This window comes from Lissotriton helveticus, chromosome 4_1 (genome assembly GCF_964261635.1).
Source record: "Lissotriton helveticus chromosome 4_1, aLisHel1.1, whole genome shotgun sequence".
Lineage (NCBI taxonomy): Eukaryota > Metazoa > Chordata > Amphibia > Caudata > Salamandridae > Lissotriton > Lissotriton helveticus.
Window position 1 is genome coordinate 836281983 of NC_136063.1, and position 15461 is coordinate 836297443.

At 46.3% G+C, this 15461-nt stretch overlaps 1 protein-coding gene across 8 annotated transcripts in view; it reads left to right on the top strand.

Moving 5' to 3' along the window:
- The window catches only part of PTPN2 (protein tyrosine phosphatase non-receptor type 2), a 456918-nt gene that overhangs the window by 267287 nt on the left and 174170 nt on the right, over positions 1-15461 (top strand). The gene's annotated exons all lie outside the window — the stretch shown is intronic.

The window sequence follows — 15461 nt, forward strand, 5'->3', positions numbered from 1 at the left end:
CCCTATATTCAAAAAAGGGGATAGAGGAAATGCCAAGTGTTACCGCCCCATATCCCTCCTTGACTCTACTTCGAAACTGATGGGGAGAGTCCTATTGGGAAGATTAGAATCCTGGGCCTCTGAAAATAACATTCTTTCAGAGCCCCAGTATAGGTTCAGAAGAGGTATAGAGACAATAGAACAATGCATAAACTTGGATCTCCTGGTGGGAAAATATACTATAGCAAAAAGGGGTTGCCTGCACTTTTGTTTTGAGGTTCTCACCGGTGCTTTCAACCTGGTTAATCATGAAAAACTGTGGCGAACACTAGCTGAGAAAGGTGCCCCCAAAGATATTGTTTACCTATCTCAGATTTATACTTTTCTGTTATCCAGCGTTCGATTCGGTCTAAAAGGTGACAGTAAGCCTGATTTCAGGGTAACGCTGGGATAAGACAGGGGTGCGTTTTAGCACCCCTTTTAGTCTCACTGTATATAAGCAATGTTGATCATTGTTTACGAAATCTTAAGGCAGATGCACAGATAGTCGGACCTCGCGCCACACCAGTGCTCCTTTATGCAGACGATGCCGTCCTTATTTCAAGGACGGCAAATGGTCTGCAACCCCTGATTGAAAAATTTGCACATTTCATGACTGAAAAGGACTTAAAATTGAATTTAACTAAAACTTTCGTCATGACTTGTGGCAAAAACAAAAGAATGATTAAAAAGCATTATGTGGATGGCATTGCAATTTGAGAGGGTTTCGAGTTTTACTTATTTGGATTTATTGTTTAACGAAAATGGCACATGGGGTGCACATATTAATCTAGCAAATTTAAAATGTACGCGAAGTATAGAGGGCATTTTCAAATTCTCAGAAAAAATAGGAAATAAACCCATAAGGGAAATGCTCTCCCTTTATAGAACGAAAGCAATTCCGACTGCATGTTATGGTGCAGCATTATGGGGGAGAGCTAATACTGCAACCCTCCAAATACAGGAGAATACGTTTTCTAAACGTTTGTTAGCAGTCCCAAGTTCTACATCTAATTGTCTAGCTCATAGAGAACGGTCTGTCCCTTTCATTAGTGATTTTATAAAAATAGCTGGGTTAACAGTATGGCATGGGATTTGGACACGAGAAGAAGCTAGGTTCACAAAGAACATAATACTTGACTGTTTGGCTCTAGACAATAGCAGAAAAATATTGTGGCTTAAATATATACAAACATTATTAAAAAGTTGCTAAATAATTCTAGAGCTCAAGGAACCTATGTCAGTCGTGGAATATAGTAAGAAAGAATTGAAAACAAGATTTATTGCTGCTATGGACTTAGCAAGGGAGGGTGAGCAAATAACAAAACAAAGCGTTATTTCTTATTACAAACACCCTTTTTTTAGGGGCATACAACCCTACCTTGTTATAGTAAGAAACGTCCAGCATAGGTTCTTTCTGACCGGACTAAGATTTGGTACCCTACATTATTTGGTTGCATTCCCCATGAAGAGGAGAATGTATCATCTATTACCAAACTGTCCATGCAATGGTAAATCGCCGCAAACCACGCTGCATTTTGTATTATTTTGTGATTTTTACAGGGACATTCCTAAATTTACTTTCAAAGGTCTTTTTAAAACAAGTACATATTATAATTATAACAAGCTTTTAATATTATATGTAGCTTAGAGGATGAAAAAATTATGAATGCTGCTTGTAACTTTATTCAAATGTCAATTAAGAAAAGAAAGACTTATTCTCAATTGGAGTCTTTAACCTGTGAGAATTATGAAAACTGAAGATGCTAAATATTTTATATGTGCAAAATTTAAAACTGAATGCACTTTACGCACCATGTGATGATTGTGTTTTGCTTTTTAACATTAACCCCTTCCATGCTGATGACGGCCCCCGTCCGCCATGCATCACGGTGGGCATGTGCTCATGATCCCGCCCACTCATTCAAACGGCCGCACAGCGCGAACATTTGCCGCGCATGCAAGGGGTTAATGAATTTATGAGATTTTAACGCATTGTACTGAACTGCTTTCTTGGACTTATCGAAATATGGACTGTATTTGTAAATTAATAGAGACTGTGTAAATGATATATTTGCTATTTTATGTTTTTTGTATGCTTTTATGGTCATGCAAAATGTACTGAATAAAGCTTTTTGAATTGAATACTTGTTGTTTAATAAATCTGGATGCAATGACGGAAGCAGCAAAATAGCAGTCGGATGGCATTCTATGCAAAGCACAGATTTTCAGAATTAGTGTTTAGTGTTTTTAAGACAATCCCTAAATTACATTGGCTGCGCCCCTTAGAGAGACCTCCCAAGTTTTTTCATCCCACTTAAAGCCCTGCTCCTAGTAGAATGCTGGGAAGTAAGCCCCAGCGTGATAACCAGTATATTCTGCTCTCTGAGCACAACCTGGGGGCTTAAATCGGAGGACGTGGTCTCTTTAAATCTCTGCAAAGATTTTACCAAATAAAAGAATGTCACCCGACTTTCCATTAATCAAAATGTTTATTGACGCCTGTTGTCGACGTTTTTTTAACATTTTTTTATTGAGGCCTGTTATCGACGTCTTTTTCAGTTTCCAAGGTAAACTTGACACAGCTTCTGGTAAGAGGATATGAGCATACAGTAGTATATTTTAATTACCAGTGTACTATGATTTAAAATAAATGTTTTATGGTCAACAGCGAAGGGGATACTGCAAAATGCTTGCAAGATACTGGTTTAGAGAGATTTAGACATCAATATAAGAATGTTGACAGCTTGGCCTCTGAATTACTGTATTTTTGGATATTCACTCGGTACATCAGCTTCTGGCGCCGCTTTCATCTGGGGCATTTACTGGGTAATTCCAAGTACAGCAAGTAAGGACCCTTTTCTTTTAATAAATCGCCCCCTCTCCTCCCCTCCCTCCAGCCAGTGAGTGAATTAGCAGCGAACATTGGCATCACAAATTAAACATTTCGTTCATGCCTCCTATCGTGTTCAACCCGCCGTTTTTTGTTTTTCTAATATTCATTTAATTAAACTAACTGAATTTCTTTGAAATAAAAAAAAAGCAAGAACGCTCCCTTCGTCGGCGCTGCGCGTTCGGAGTAGGAGTTACTGCTCAGTAAACGAGGAAGAATGACAAGGGAGGCAGTGCCCGACGCTTAGATAAAACTGGGCTCATGTACGTGGCCTCTGCCCGTCCAGTTATTTATGTATGCAGTTTTATGTAGCGCGAACATGGCCTATTCAGAGAGGGATAATGGTTTGCATCGCAGTAAAAATATAGTGCAAGAAAAGTAAACTGTTGCGTCACAAATAGAATAAACTCGTTCAGTGTAAATTAGAATAACCTATATGCCTGAATACAGCAGTTTACATAGAAGGTATCAAAACGCTAACGGTTAGCTCACTTATGTACAGGGCCAAATTATGTGGCAGGGTTTACTAAATTTTGAGGCAAGGAACTGCAAATTATGTTATGTTATGTTACTGGGGGTTTTGTAAAGCGCTCAGCTGCTCAAAGAGCGTCCCGGCGCTATAGATCCACTCACAAACACCAGCAACCAACAAAAACAGCCCTACGGCACAAAAAACCCACAAAACAGCTTACAGGGCAAAGAGATAGGTTTTAAGTCCCTTTCTAAAAGCAGACAAATTGGAGCACGTTCGCAGCGTCAGGGGCAGAGTGTTCCAGAGACGGGGGGGCAAGGTAGCTAAAAGAGCGACCTCCACAGCGCACACGTCTCACTGCCGGCACGATGGCATTGGCCTGGGCAGCCGACCTCAAGGGTCTAGATGGTAGATAGAAGTTGACCCTTTTCTGCACATAACCAGCGCCGAAATTGTGAAGCGCCTTAAAGGCTGTAGTTAAGGTCTTAAAAGCGATGCGCTTACGAATCGGCAGCCAGTGCAGAGTCACAAGGAGGTTGCTCGCCCTGGCCCTTCTGGTAAGACCAAAGATTGCCCTGGCTGCCGAATTTTGGACTATCTGCAGGCGGGTCAGCAGATATTCAGGAAGACCCAGGTAGAGGATGTTGGCATAGTCCAGGCGTGACCCTATCAGGGCCTGCACCGTAATCTTCTTGTGCTCCAAAGATAGATGTGGCAGAAACTTTCTTAACATCCTTAAGATGGCAAAGCACTTCCCCGTCAGGCCAGCTACCTGGGCCGTGAAGGAAAGAGTGTTATCAACCAACATGCCCAGGTTCTTAGCTGTAGCAGAATCGCTGGCAGGGGGGAACATGGTCGAAGGCCACCAGTGCCTCCATCTTGGGTCTGCAGGACAACCAAAAAACAATATCTCGGATTTGTCTGAGTTGCATTTGAGGCCGCTTTTCCCGAACCAATCAAACACAAACTCCAGACACTTCCGGATGGCCACTCCGTCGAAATCACAGCCCCTGTCACAAGTGAACAGGAGCTGTGTATCGTCCGCATAGGACACGATCTGAGCCCCTAGCTCCTCCACCCGTGCCGCCAAAGGTGACATAAAGATGTTAAAAAGGGAGGGGCTGAGTATGGAGTCCTGCGGGACCCCAACCTCAAGCTGCAGCATAGGGGCGGCGAAGGGGGGGGCCCAGATCGTTTGTCTGCGGTCGGCCAGAAAGGATTGAAACCATTCGAACACCGTTCCCCTCAGGCCAATCTCCCAGAGTCTTATCAGGAGAAGGTCGTGGGGAACGGTGTCGAAGGCTGCCGACAAATCAAGCATGATGAGCAAGGCCTTTCCACCCCTGTCTAGAGTTTCCTTCACAGCCTCCGTCACCTCGAGTAGAGCGGTTTCTGTACTCAGGTTAGATCTAAACCCAGACTGAGACTGATGTAATAAGGAATTAACCTCTAGAAAGCTGGTTAAGGTGGTATGTGCATGCTTTTCCGCTATTTTGGCCAGAGCGGGCAACAAGGAGATTGGCCTATAGTTGGAGTGCAATTTGGCATCTGCATTCGGCTTTTTAATAAGGGGGAGAACAAGGGCCTGCTTCCAAGATGAGGGGACTTTTCCCGAGCTCAAAGATAGATTAATCATAGGATTGATAATAGAGTTAAGAGCAGGCGCCAAGGTCGCAAGACACTTGGCAGGGCAAGGGTCAAGTGGAGAGCCGGATTTCAAGTTGGACAAGAGGTCAAGCGAAGCCTGAAGCTCTAAAACAGGGAAGCAGTCAAGAATAGGAGTATTTGTGTCCGATACAGATGAATATGTCCAGGGATTAAGAGAGCCGTCAGCCACAGAGCCACAATCCGAGATGTTATGGGCTCCTTGCAAGGCCGACTGGATGGTACGAATTTTATTGGAAAAAAATGCTGCAAGCTCCGTAATCCATGGTTCCGAAAAGACAGACGTCGGAGTACAGCAGGAGGGAGAGATAAATTCTTTTACAATTTTAAAGATCTCTTTGCAGGAGTTGTCTGCTTCCTCAATCCTTTTAGCTAAAAAGGATTTTTTCACTGCAATAATCTCCCTATGATATTCCTTCACTGCTTCTCTATAAGACTGCTTAGCAGATGTGTCATACTGCCTCCGCCAGATTCTCTCCAGCTTCTTGCAGTGCCTTCTCTTACCAGCCAGTGTAACTGAGAACCACGGAGCGGATGCTCTAGCCAGTTCTGATCTGACCTGGCGAGGTGGTGCCAGAGCTTCTAGACGTGCGGTGAGCCAGTTCTGAAAACACACTACATCGTCCTCCAACCTACCTGTGAGAACACAAGGATAGGTTTCTAAGTCCCGGGTAATCATAGCTGGGGTGACTTTGTGAAAGGCTCTAGGCATACGTGCTGTGTGCCGCTGTACATTGCGATCGGCCACTAGATGATGTACTATCACAAAGTCCGCTAGGAAATGGTCCGACCAGAGGACTGGGGCAAGGGAGGAAAGGGACACTGGCACGGTCGAGAAAATTTGATCTAAAGTGTGCCCTTTCTCATGTGTAGGAGCTTGCAAGTGCATATGAAATCCCACCGAGGATGTCCTATCCAGGAATTTTTGCACTTCAGGATCCTCGCCCTTATCCATGTGGATGTTAAAATCCCCTAGGATTAGGCAGTGTTTTGCCCTAAGACTGAGTGTGGAAATAATCGAAAACAAATCCTCAGTAAAAGAGCCGAGAGGGCCAGGGGGTCTGTAAAGCAAGATCCCCAAGCAAGATTGATGAGGGGAAAGGGCCAAGGAAAAGGCAAGGGTCTCGCAGCCTGGTAGGTTTTCCACGGGCAAGATAGTGCAAGGAATGTGCCTCTTAATAATGATCGCCACTCCACCTCCCCTGCCCTTACTTCTGTCACGCCGGAAAATAGCGTACGAGGGAGGGATGGCAATAGCCAGATCAGGTTCTGATCCCTCACCAAGCCATGTCTCCGTGAGTAAGAGACAGTCCGTTTCATCATATGTTAAAAGATTATGAATGTCAAGAGCGTGTTGGGGGAGGGACCTAGTGTTTAACAATGCACATTTACTGCCTAAAGGGGGGAGCTTGCACTGGAGAGTTTCAGTGGAACCAGGAATCCACCCGCATGTGAAGCACTTAGTAATAGCCCCTGCATAGTAGGGGATGACTCGCTGACATGGGGCCGTGTGTACATTATAGGACAAAAGTTCCTCTCTACCGGGAGCTCAAAGAAAACCACCAGGCTCGCGCCCCGTGCGCCTCCGGGACGCTGACGGGCGCAGACGGGCTGACTCAGGCGAGACTCCGGCGCAGCGACGGCGCCCCGCAAACGCGACCGCTAGCGCGGGAGACAACCGTTTCCTTTTATATGGGACACTAGAGCGCTCTCACCACTCTAGCCCACACTCAAAATGGCCGCCATAGGCGGAAATCCCTGGCCCCGGTCTAAAGCCCTAACGGCAGCTAGAGCCGTGAAAGAGTGGCGAAAATGCGTGTAGGTGGGCTAAAAGTATGTTGTATGCATTACAGTGTGAAAATACACAAATTTACACAATTTTAAAAATCCAATAAAAACGAACCGTTTTACTCGTACAATTCGTAATTAAGGAAAGCGTGCTCAGCGCTACACAAGTAACAATGCTAGCTGGTATGAGTGAAAAGATCTCGCGAGCGCTGTCCCTGGGCTCCTTTTATATGGGACACTAGAGCGCTCTCACCACTCTAGCCCTCACTCAAAATGGCCGCCGTAGGCGGAAATCCCTGGCCCCGGTCTAAAGCCCTAACGGCAGCTAGAGCCGTGAAAGAGTGGCGAAAATGCGTGTAGGTGGGCTAAAAGTATGCTGTATGCATTACAGTGTGAAAATACACAAATTTACACAATTTTAAAAATCCAATAAAAACGAACCGTTTTACTCGTACAATTCGTAATTATGGAAAGCGTGCTCAGCGCTACACAAGTAACAATGCTAGCTGGTATGAGTGAAAATGTGGCATAATGAGGCATATTTTGTGAAGGTATCTGTAATTTTTTTGTCATTTGTACACCTTAACACTGTCTGGACAAAGCTTTCATCTTATAGTACTAGTTTAACACTCCATATGCAACTGAAAGGAACAGTCAACCTTTGTAAAGTTCCTTCCGCTGCACAGCAGCCAGCGTCGCTGCATTTTATGTAAGTTTTGATCCGTTTGAGCTAGAACCCCCCCCCCCCCTTTTTTTGTTCAAATCTGAAAATTGTGCAGCAGATGATGGATTATGTGGCAAATCTATAATTATGCTAAAAAACAAAAAGCACCAGGTGCAGAATCACATAATTCCAGTGGCCCTGCTTAAGTAGAGTACATCGGTAAAACAAAGGTTTGTGCCATTTCTAATGGAATGCAGTGGAGGAATCGAATTGCTTGTTAATAGCATGAATGGGGCTGGGGGGATTGAAGTTAGAGTGGGAAGAAGGTGGCAAAGGAATCTAGAGGAGTGGATTAGATCTTGAGGCCCAGGGGACAGTTGTAACCTGTTAAAAGCAACTGAAGGAGCAAAGGGAATTTAATTAATTGTGGGTTTATATAGCGCTAGGAATCGACTCCCGGAGGAGTATCTCCACGCTTCGACCGCTGGGGAACCCGTCCTGGCTCACCCTGAGAGATGGTCCCAGATGGGTATCTCTAAGGTGCGACCAAGCATCCCCGGCGATCTGGGGGGGCCGTTGTGAAGATGAGGCAAGCTGATGCCCAGAGTTGCCGCGTGTGGTCTCTGACTAGAGTAGGCACCGAGGCGAGAATTATCGAGTCCGCTGACCTTGGTCCACGACCCTGCCGCGTCGGGAATCGAACCCTGGTCCCGGGCCGTTCTCTGCTTACGGGTCTGCCGCCTCTAACCAGTGAGCCACACTTCTCCAATGCGGTAAAGCACAGAAAAGCGCAAGCCCCCCACTCTATCTCAGTTCAGGAAGGACCTCAAGACCTGGCTCTTCGGATGACCACAGCACTGAACAGAGCCCCCACTCCCCTTGAGACACTCATGGGTGAGTAGTTGCACTTTACAAACCCTGATTGATTTATTCAAATATTGGCAGAAGAGGCATAGGTACCAGCTTTGACGGTCATCCTTGAGCAGAGTGTTAAACGATCTTTTCGTGTCTATTGGTTCCTTAGCCCTGTGACCCTGGCACACCATACGTTTTCCTTCTTGACTTCACTGATTTGCTCACGGTTTCATAGTTACTCTTTCTTCCTGTGTGAGCTCACCCTTCCACATTCTTTCTTCCTATTGTCCTGCTTTTTTTCCTCATTTGTCCTGCTTACCCTAATCTATGTTTCATCTCCTCCATATCTGACATATCAAACTACTTAAACAGCTGCATTGTACATGACTGCACATCACTGATATGGTCTGACTTCACATGAATGGGACTCCTCCGCATCGGTCCTAAGGTGCAAATCTATTGTCTCCTTGCACTTTTATTTAATTAGGACGGAATCTCAAGCTTCTGAGAAATTGTCTACTCTTTCAAAGAACCACCTGACTGAGGGGTGGGCCCGATCTTTAGCATAGACAGTTTACAATTCATCCCTGCCCCACACGCGGAGCCCGTCCCACACAGCTGCCTCGACTATGGCCCGGAATACAAGTTTAATGGGTCTTTATTGGCGCCCCTGGATTTAACGGGTGCAGGAACAACAGCTTATTTTATCGGCTGTAAAACCAGGCTCAGAAAATGGTGTTGGCAAAGAGCTGCAATGCAACTCCACACAATTTCCTGATCTTCGTGGGACCATCTTCCAAGGCACAGTGCATTTCCCCCCTGTAAAGCAATATACTCTACTTCCCTCTCCCATCAGAACAAACCTCTGACCCCACTTAGATTTACCACTTGCTCAGAGAAGGGGGTGTAAATGTGAGTAAAAATCCCCATGCTTATGGGAGTATCATCTAAAGAAAACTTTCCTCCACTCCTTTTACAGTTCTGTATTTTAAAAACAACTTTAACCCCAGGCGGGATTCATGCCTCGTCGGGCGACGCGACATAACATCAGGCGGGCTCAGGTTGCGGTGGCGGCGATTCGCTCCACTGGGGAGTAGGCGGCACTTTTCCTGGCCGACATGGACAGGGCGTTTGATTCGCTTAGCTGGATTTATCTGTTCTCGCTCCTGCCCGACTGAATCTGGGTCCCGTTTTCGTGTCATATGTGCGGTTGCTATACACAAACTTGACGGCCTCCGTCCGCGTGGCGGGGGTGTCATACCTTAGCTTCGCTATAGGGAGGGGGACCAGGCAGGGCTGCCCCCTCCAACCTACTTATTCGCCTTGGCTATGGAGCCGCTAGCTGCGTGGGTCCGGATAGATGCGCAGATGCGGGGGTTTGAGTGGGAGCGTGGTCCATCGGATAGACTCGCACTCTATGCGGACGATGTCCTGTTCTTCTTAACGGACCTTAATAGGCCGGGGGCCCGCCTTATGCGTATCCTACAAATTTTCGGTGAGACGTCGGGCCTGTATGTCAATCCGCGCAAATCTACCCTTTGGGTACTGGGCGATGGCCCGGCAGTTGGCGACTGGGCATCGGCCCTTCAGATCGCAGTAGGTGGCATTAAATACCTTGGGGTGTTTCTATCGGAGATCCCTGCTGTATCCTGGGAGCGCAACGTGGCGCCAGTTTGGGAGCACGCCCGGGCTGACATCAAAGTGTGGTCCCGCATGCCACTGACGATATATGGTAGGGCGGCCATTTTTAAAATGGTGCCTCTGCCTAGACTACTTTACCAGTTGCAAAATCATCCTTATCCTATTTCAGACTCATGGTTTAAGCAAGTAGACTCGACTCTGGGGCAATTCCTCTGGGTGGACGGCGCGATCCGGGTAGCACTTCGCACATGTTTCCGATCGACATATAGTGGGGGTTTGGCAACCTCTGATGTTCGCTCATACTATCAAGCCTCGCATCTCCTTGTACTGAACAAATGGTGGTTTGGAGACAGGGGGGACCCGGCCTATGCACTGGAGCGGTCCCTTATGGAGCCCCACACACTCCATACATTACTATATACAACACAGAGGCGTAAGGCACTGCCGTTAGTGACGCAGGTGGTATTTCATGTTTGGCGGCAAGCCCTACGGCGAATGGGTTGGTGGCAGACTTTGACGGAAGAAACTCCTCTCTGGCGAAACGGCCGCCTCCCCGACCTTGCAGCCCTTCAGGGCTTTGCGGGGTGGGATGCTGTTGGAATTTCTAGACTGGGAGATGTCATGGCAGGGACGTCGCTTAAGTCATTCCAGGACTTGAGTGCTGAATACCATATGCCCCGCACGCAGTTCTTTCGATATTTGCAATTCCGACATGCAATTACCCCCTATACCCCCCTACCCGAATTTAGTCCGCTTGAGGCTCGGGTATTTATGGGGGACATTGAGACCAAACAAATATCACGAATATATCAATCCCTAATCATACACTGCTCTTCCGATCTGCAGAAACTTAGAGGGACCTGGGAGGCTGATGTGGGGGAGTTAGAAGAGGAAGACTGGAACGAGGCACTGGCAGGCCCCAGAGGAGCGGCCATCTCTGTCCGCCTGAGATTGATTCAGTTTAAATACTTGCACAGGGTGTATTTCACTCAGCGGAGGCTGTGGCGGGCGGGCCTAATTGCATCCCCAATATGCACTAGGTGTGGTAGTGAGGAGGGTACATTCCTACACACAGTGTGGAGTTGCAGCCACTTAGATAGGTTCTGGAATGGGGTCTGGAATGGTTTGGATGAGGCCCTAGGATGGGTGCTTCCTCGCACGCCACGCCTGGGACTGTTGCATGTGTTGGATGGAGTTGGGGGTAACCGCTACAAGAGGCATTTGTTGGTACTGAGCCTCACGATTGCTAAAAGAGATGTAGCGAAGGCATGGAAAGATCCGAGGGCTCCGACGTTTGTGGCGTGTAAGAGGGGACTAGATTTCTGTATGGGGATGGAGAAGCCCATATTTCTTGCCCGGGGCTGCCCTCGGAAACATTATAAAATCTGGAGACGTTGGGCTGATTTCAGGGGTATCTGGCTTGAGCCTCCGCCGGAACAGGACTCAGTACTTGAGGCTTGAGCGTGCTGTGTTAGTGGATACGTGTACACAAACTGTTGACATTGAATGGAACCGTGCGGGGGGGGGATCCGGGAGGGTCGGGGGTGGGAAGGGAGTTGGGGGGGGGGGGGGGGGGGGGAGGGGGCGGGAGGGAGGGTGGTTAATTGCATTCTTTTCTTACTTATATTTGATGTAAAAGACATGATGGATTGCAATGCGCTATGTACAGTCAAATGCTTTGGCAGTTGCCTCTGGGGAACAGAGCTCTGCGATATCAATGCGATCTTTCAATAAAATTTGTTTAAAAAAAAATAAATAAATGAACCTCACAAATTTCGACCCCCCCAGCAATACATAAGCTAAATGCATTGAATTATATTATCTGTTAACACTTTTGTTTAAAGCAAGGTGACCAATATGTAATAAACAACAATATAGGCTGGTAAAAATTAAGGTGTTAAAAGACACTTCTGAAAACTAAGGCATTCATAGCTTTTGTTTTAAAGTGTTAACTTTGCCACAAGGAGAGAAGAAAGACCAGCATGATCCTTGCCAAAACATTAGTCACCTTCATTGTTTGAAATGCACAGCTCCTTCTGAGAAATCTTCCAACTTCCTCCTTGTTACCCATGCTTCTCCAAGAAAAATCTGTTCGCTTTGTAACATGAGACTTAAGGTCTGCCAGAAGGAAAACGATTGCATTCTTTGTGTCCCAAATAGCGACTCACTTCAAAGTCCCAACTAATCACCTCCATTGAATGAACCAATATCAGCGTATTCTTCTGGCTGTTAGTTACTACAACAGAGTGCTATGGCGAAGGCCGTTGAGGAAGAGGTTCCTCCAGAGTGTCCCTCAATAGGTCCCTTTGATTGCAGATTTTTGCCATGCATGCAGACGAGTGAGAACTTGTGTGTGCTGAGAGCTGATGGCGCAAGATGGTTCTCAAGGGCGGGCAGATGTGTGTGGAATCCACCAGCCGGGCCAAGGGGACAATTCTCTGAGAAAGCTGCACTTGGTTGGGACAGTCAGGTGGACAACACAGACAACTGTGACCTACGTGTGTGGGAACACAGACAACTGTGACCTACGTGTGTGGGGGAGTAGGGCCTGTCTTTAGAGGAGGAAGGGACCTGGTTTTAATGTGGGATGGGCTAGAAACACTTGAATCACTTCATGGGTGAATCCGGAGCAAGTGGGAAGGAATGGTTACACATAGCAGAAACAAAAAGGCTAATGGGTTGCTGATTGGGGGGGGGGGCAGTGGGAGATACCAGGCCCTGGCATTCTCTGTAAAAGCTGGAGAAAAGGAAAGCGTAGCAGAGAAGCCCTACACAGGGAGATCTGGGATGAGTACTACTTGCTTTCCACAGATGACCCCGAACAAGAAGAGCCAACACAGTAGATTAAGTAGGGAGAAGACTGACTATTAACTGGTACAGACTTCCTATATTAACCCCTCCGCTGCGCCGAACGTTCTGCGCTGGTGCGGAACGTTCTATTGCACGGGCGGGGCCGGAACGTTCAGCACCGAGGTAGTGCACGCAACGTCTGCTGAACGTGCGCCGCACGGAAGGGGTTAAGAAGTTCGCCTTTTCGAAAGAACCAGGATATCAAGAAATATCCTTAAAACAGACTCGGAGACTTGTTATTGACTGTGCTTGGTATTTTCCGTAAAGAACCAAAATGATATGTTATTTTACTGCCATCCTCTAAAATACTGGAATACCCAGTTGATACCCAAAGAACCATTGAGAATTCAGTTCTTTACTGCTAGCATTACAGCTACTATGCAGTAATGACCAAGACTGACTGATTTAAAAGTACTCCACTGCTCATTGGATTCTCTTCAGCATGGTAGAGGTCTTTGCTATTTACACAATAGCTGAGGCAGAGTGAGAGACTTATTTAAGGATGTACCAGTTTCAGGAAACCCTAGGTCAAACATGTCTTTCTATCATGTTTTCATCTTCCCATAATTTCCTTGCATTGACCTATTCATACATGTTGTGGGAAAAAAGGAATCCAAACATGAGTAAAGGAATGATTTTCATTCAGTAGTTTTCTAATGCTTATCTAGTTTTGTCTCCACTACCAAACTAAAGGTCTACTGGTTGATGGTTGGATATGACTGAAGGATGGGGAAAGGAAGGCACTCCTAATGTATATAGCAGTGGTTCCCAAACTTTTTCGACCCGCGGATTCCCTGACCCATTGGCCATTGCCCATGGCTCCCTCCTGTTACTTTCTTTGGAGGATGGGTGGATGTAAGCCCGGCCTCGGGAGTACTTACATTTTTCTCCCTGAAAGTAATTGGGATTAAGCTGATTAAGGTATTATAATCATATACGCAGGGTGTTTTGTATTACTTAGGCGGCACCTCTAATAAAATATTCCTAGTTACACTTCTTTGCCCATGCCTTTTTTTGAGTGCCCTCTCAAACTTTTGTTATCCCACTTACAGTGCTAGATAGAACCCCTATTCATGTAGGCCCCATTGCCAAAGTGTTTCAGTGCTTGAAGAATATTTGCATGCTCTTCCTTTTTTACCCATGTCATACGTGCCAACAAACATGTCGTAGCAGGGTGACACACGATTTTTTAAAACCAAATACAGCTTTATTTTTGCTGTTTCCTTCCTAAAATTGCCTGAAAATTAATGCAAGTAAAATAAATTCCTCTTATTTATGTTTTTTAAACGTTCCCCTTTCTTGCTTCCAAATTTTGGCATTGTGCCGTATATGGTGCTTTACTTTCCTGTGCTCAAGGAGAGAGCAAGCCTGTCTGGAAATTTGTGTGTACTGAAAGAAATGTGTACTGGAAGTACTTATAATACAAGTACAAAGGTCAAAACCTAATAATACTTAGGGGCCGATTACGATGTCGGTCGGAAAGGCTTCGAACAGGATTTGGATTCTCCAAATCTGTTTCGGAACCTATGTTTCCAACCGAATCGGATACATTTCAGACTGACTGATTACGATGCAAGGAAGCCATCCAGACTGTCCGATTAGGTTCCGATAAGCATTCGGATAGCCCTAGTCATTCGGTGCCCAATCGTATAGCTCTAAAGATACGGTTTCAGACCGAGCGATTACGATGTCCAATTCTGACAGCCATTGAATCGATCTGCTCGACATGAAATTGCTGTCAGAATCTGACTTTGGGGGCCCGTAGCAGGCCCCCTTCACCTGTAGGGCTCTGGTTGGGGCATGGGGGGTTACCCAATGGACCCTTCTTTCCAACCATGCACAGCGTGGCAGGCACCATGAGGTGCCCCCCACAGGGTGCAAGGTTTTCCTCAACCACCCCTTATTTCAATGGAAGCCTGTGTTCTTTTTTTGGGAAGAGGTGTGGAGCAGCGCCAGGGCGCCTGACTCCAGACCACAGGGTTCACGGTTCGATCCCCGGTGCCAGCGGTAGGTTAGTCCAGCACCATGTGACTCTGGGCAATAGCTTGCTTAATCTTCCCAATGGCCCCCAGCGCCTTGACACCCTCGGGTAATTGCGAGCTTTACAAATACTGGATTTCATTTGCAAATACTGGATTTCATTTTAGGCCAGAACATCGACTCCCATTGAAGTCAATGCGAGTCCGACCGAACAATGTTCAGAAGCATTGTAATTGGTCGGCCGGACTAACAGAACCCGATTCGGTCAGAAACTATTCCGGAACTGATTCGGTTGGAGGAGTTTCTGGCCAACATCGTAATCAGCCCCTTAGTGTGTTTAATAGACAGGGCAGCTGTACTTTCCTGATAACTTGCATTGAAGTAAAATGCATGTGGAAAAAAACTAAACATTTAACGACTAACAAAATAAATCAGGCATCTTCTGCTTACTTTTGGAGTGTTGAAACATGGGGATGCAGTGAAATATGGCGGTCATCTCCCTCGACATGCCATCAATTAAGCACTACATTACAGCTTTAGGCATGTCACTTCCAAATCATCGACATCATGGGTTGAAGTCTAATTAGTTTAACTGAAGCCAACAGACCCTTCTACATTAAATGCATTAAGGTGCT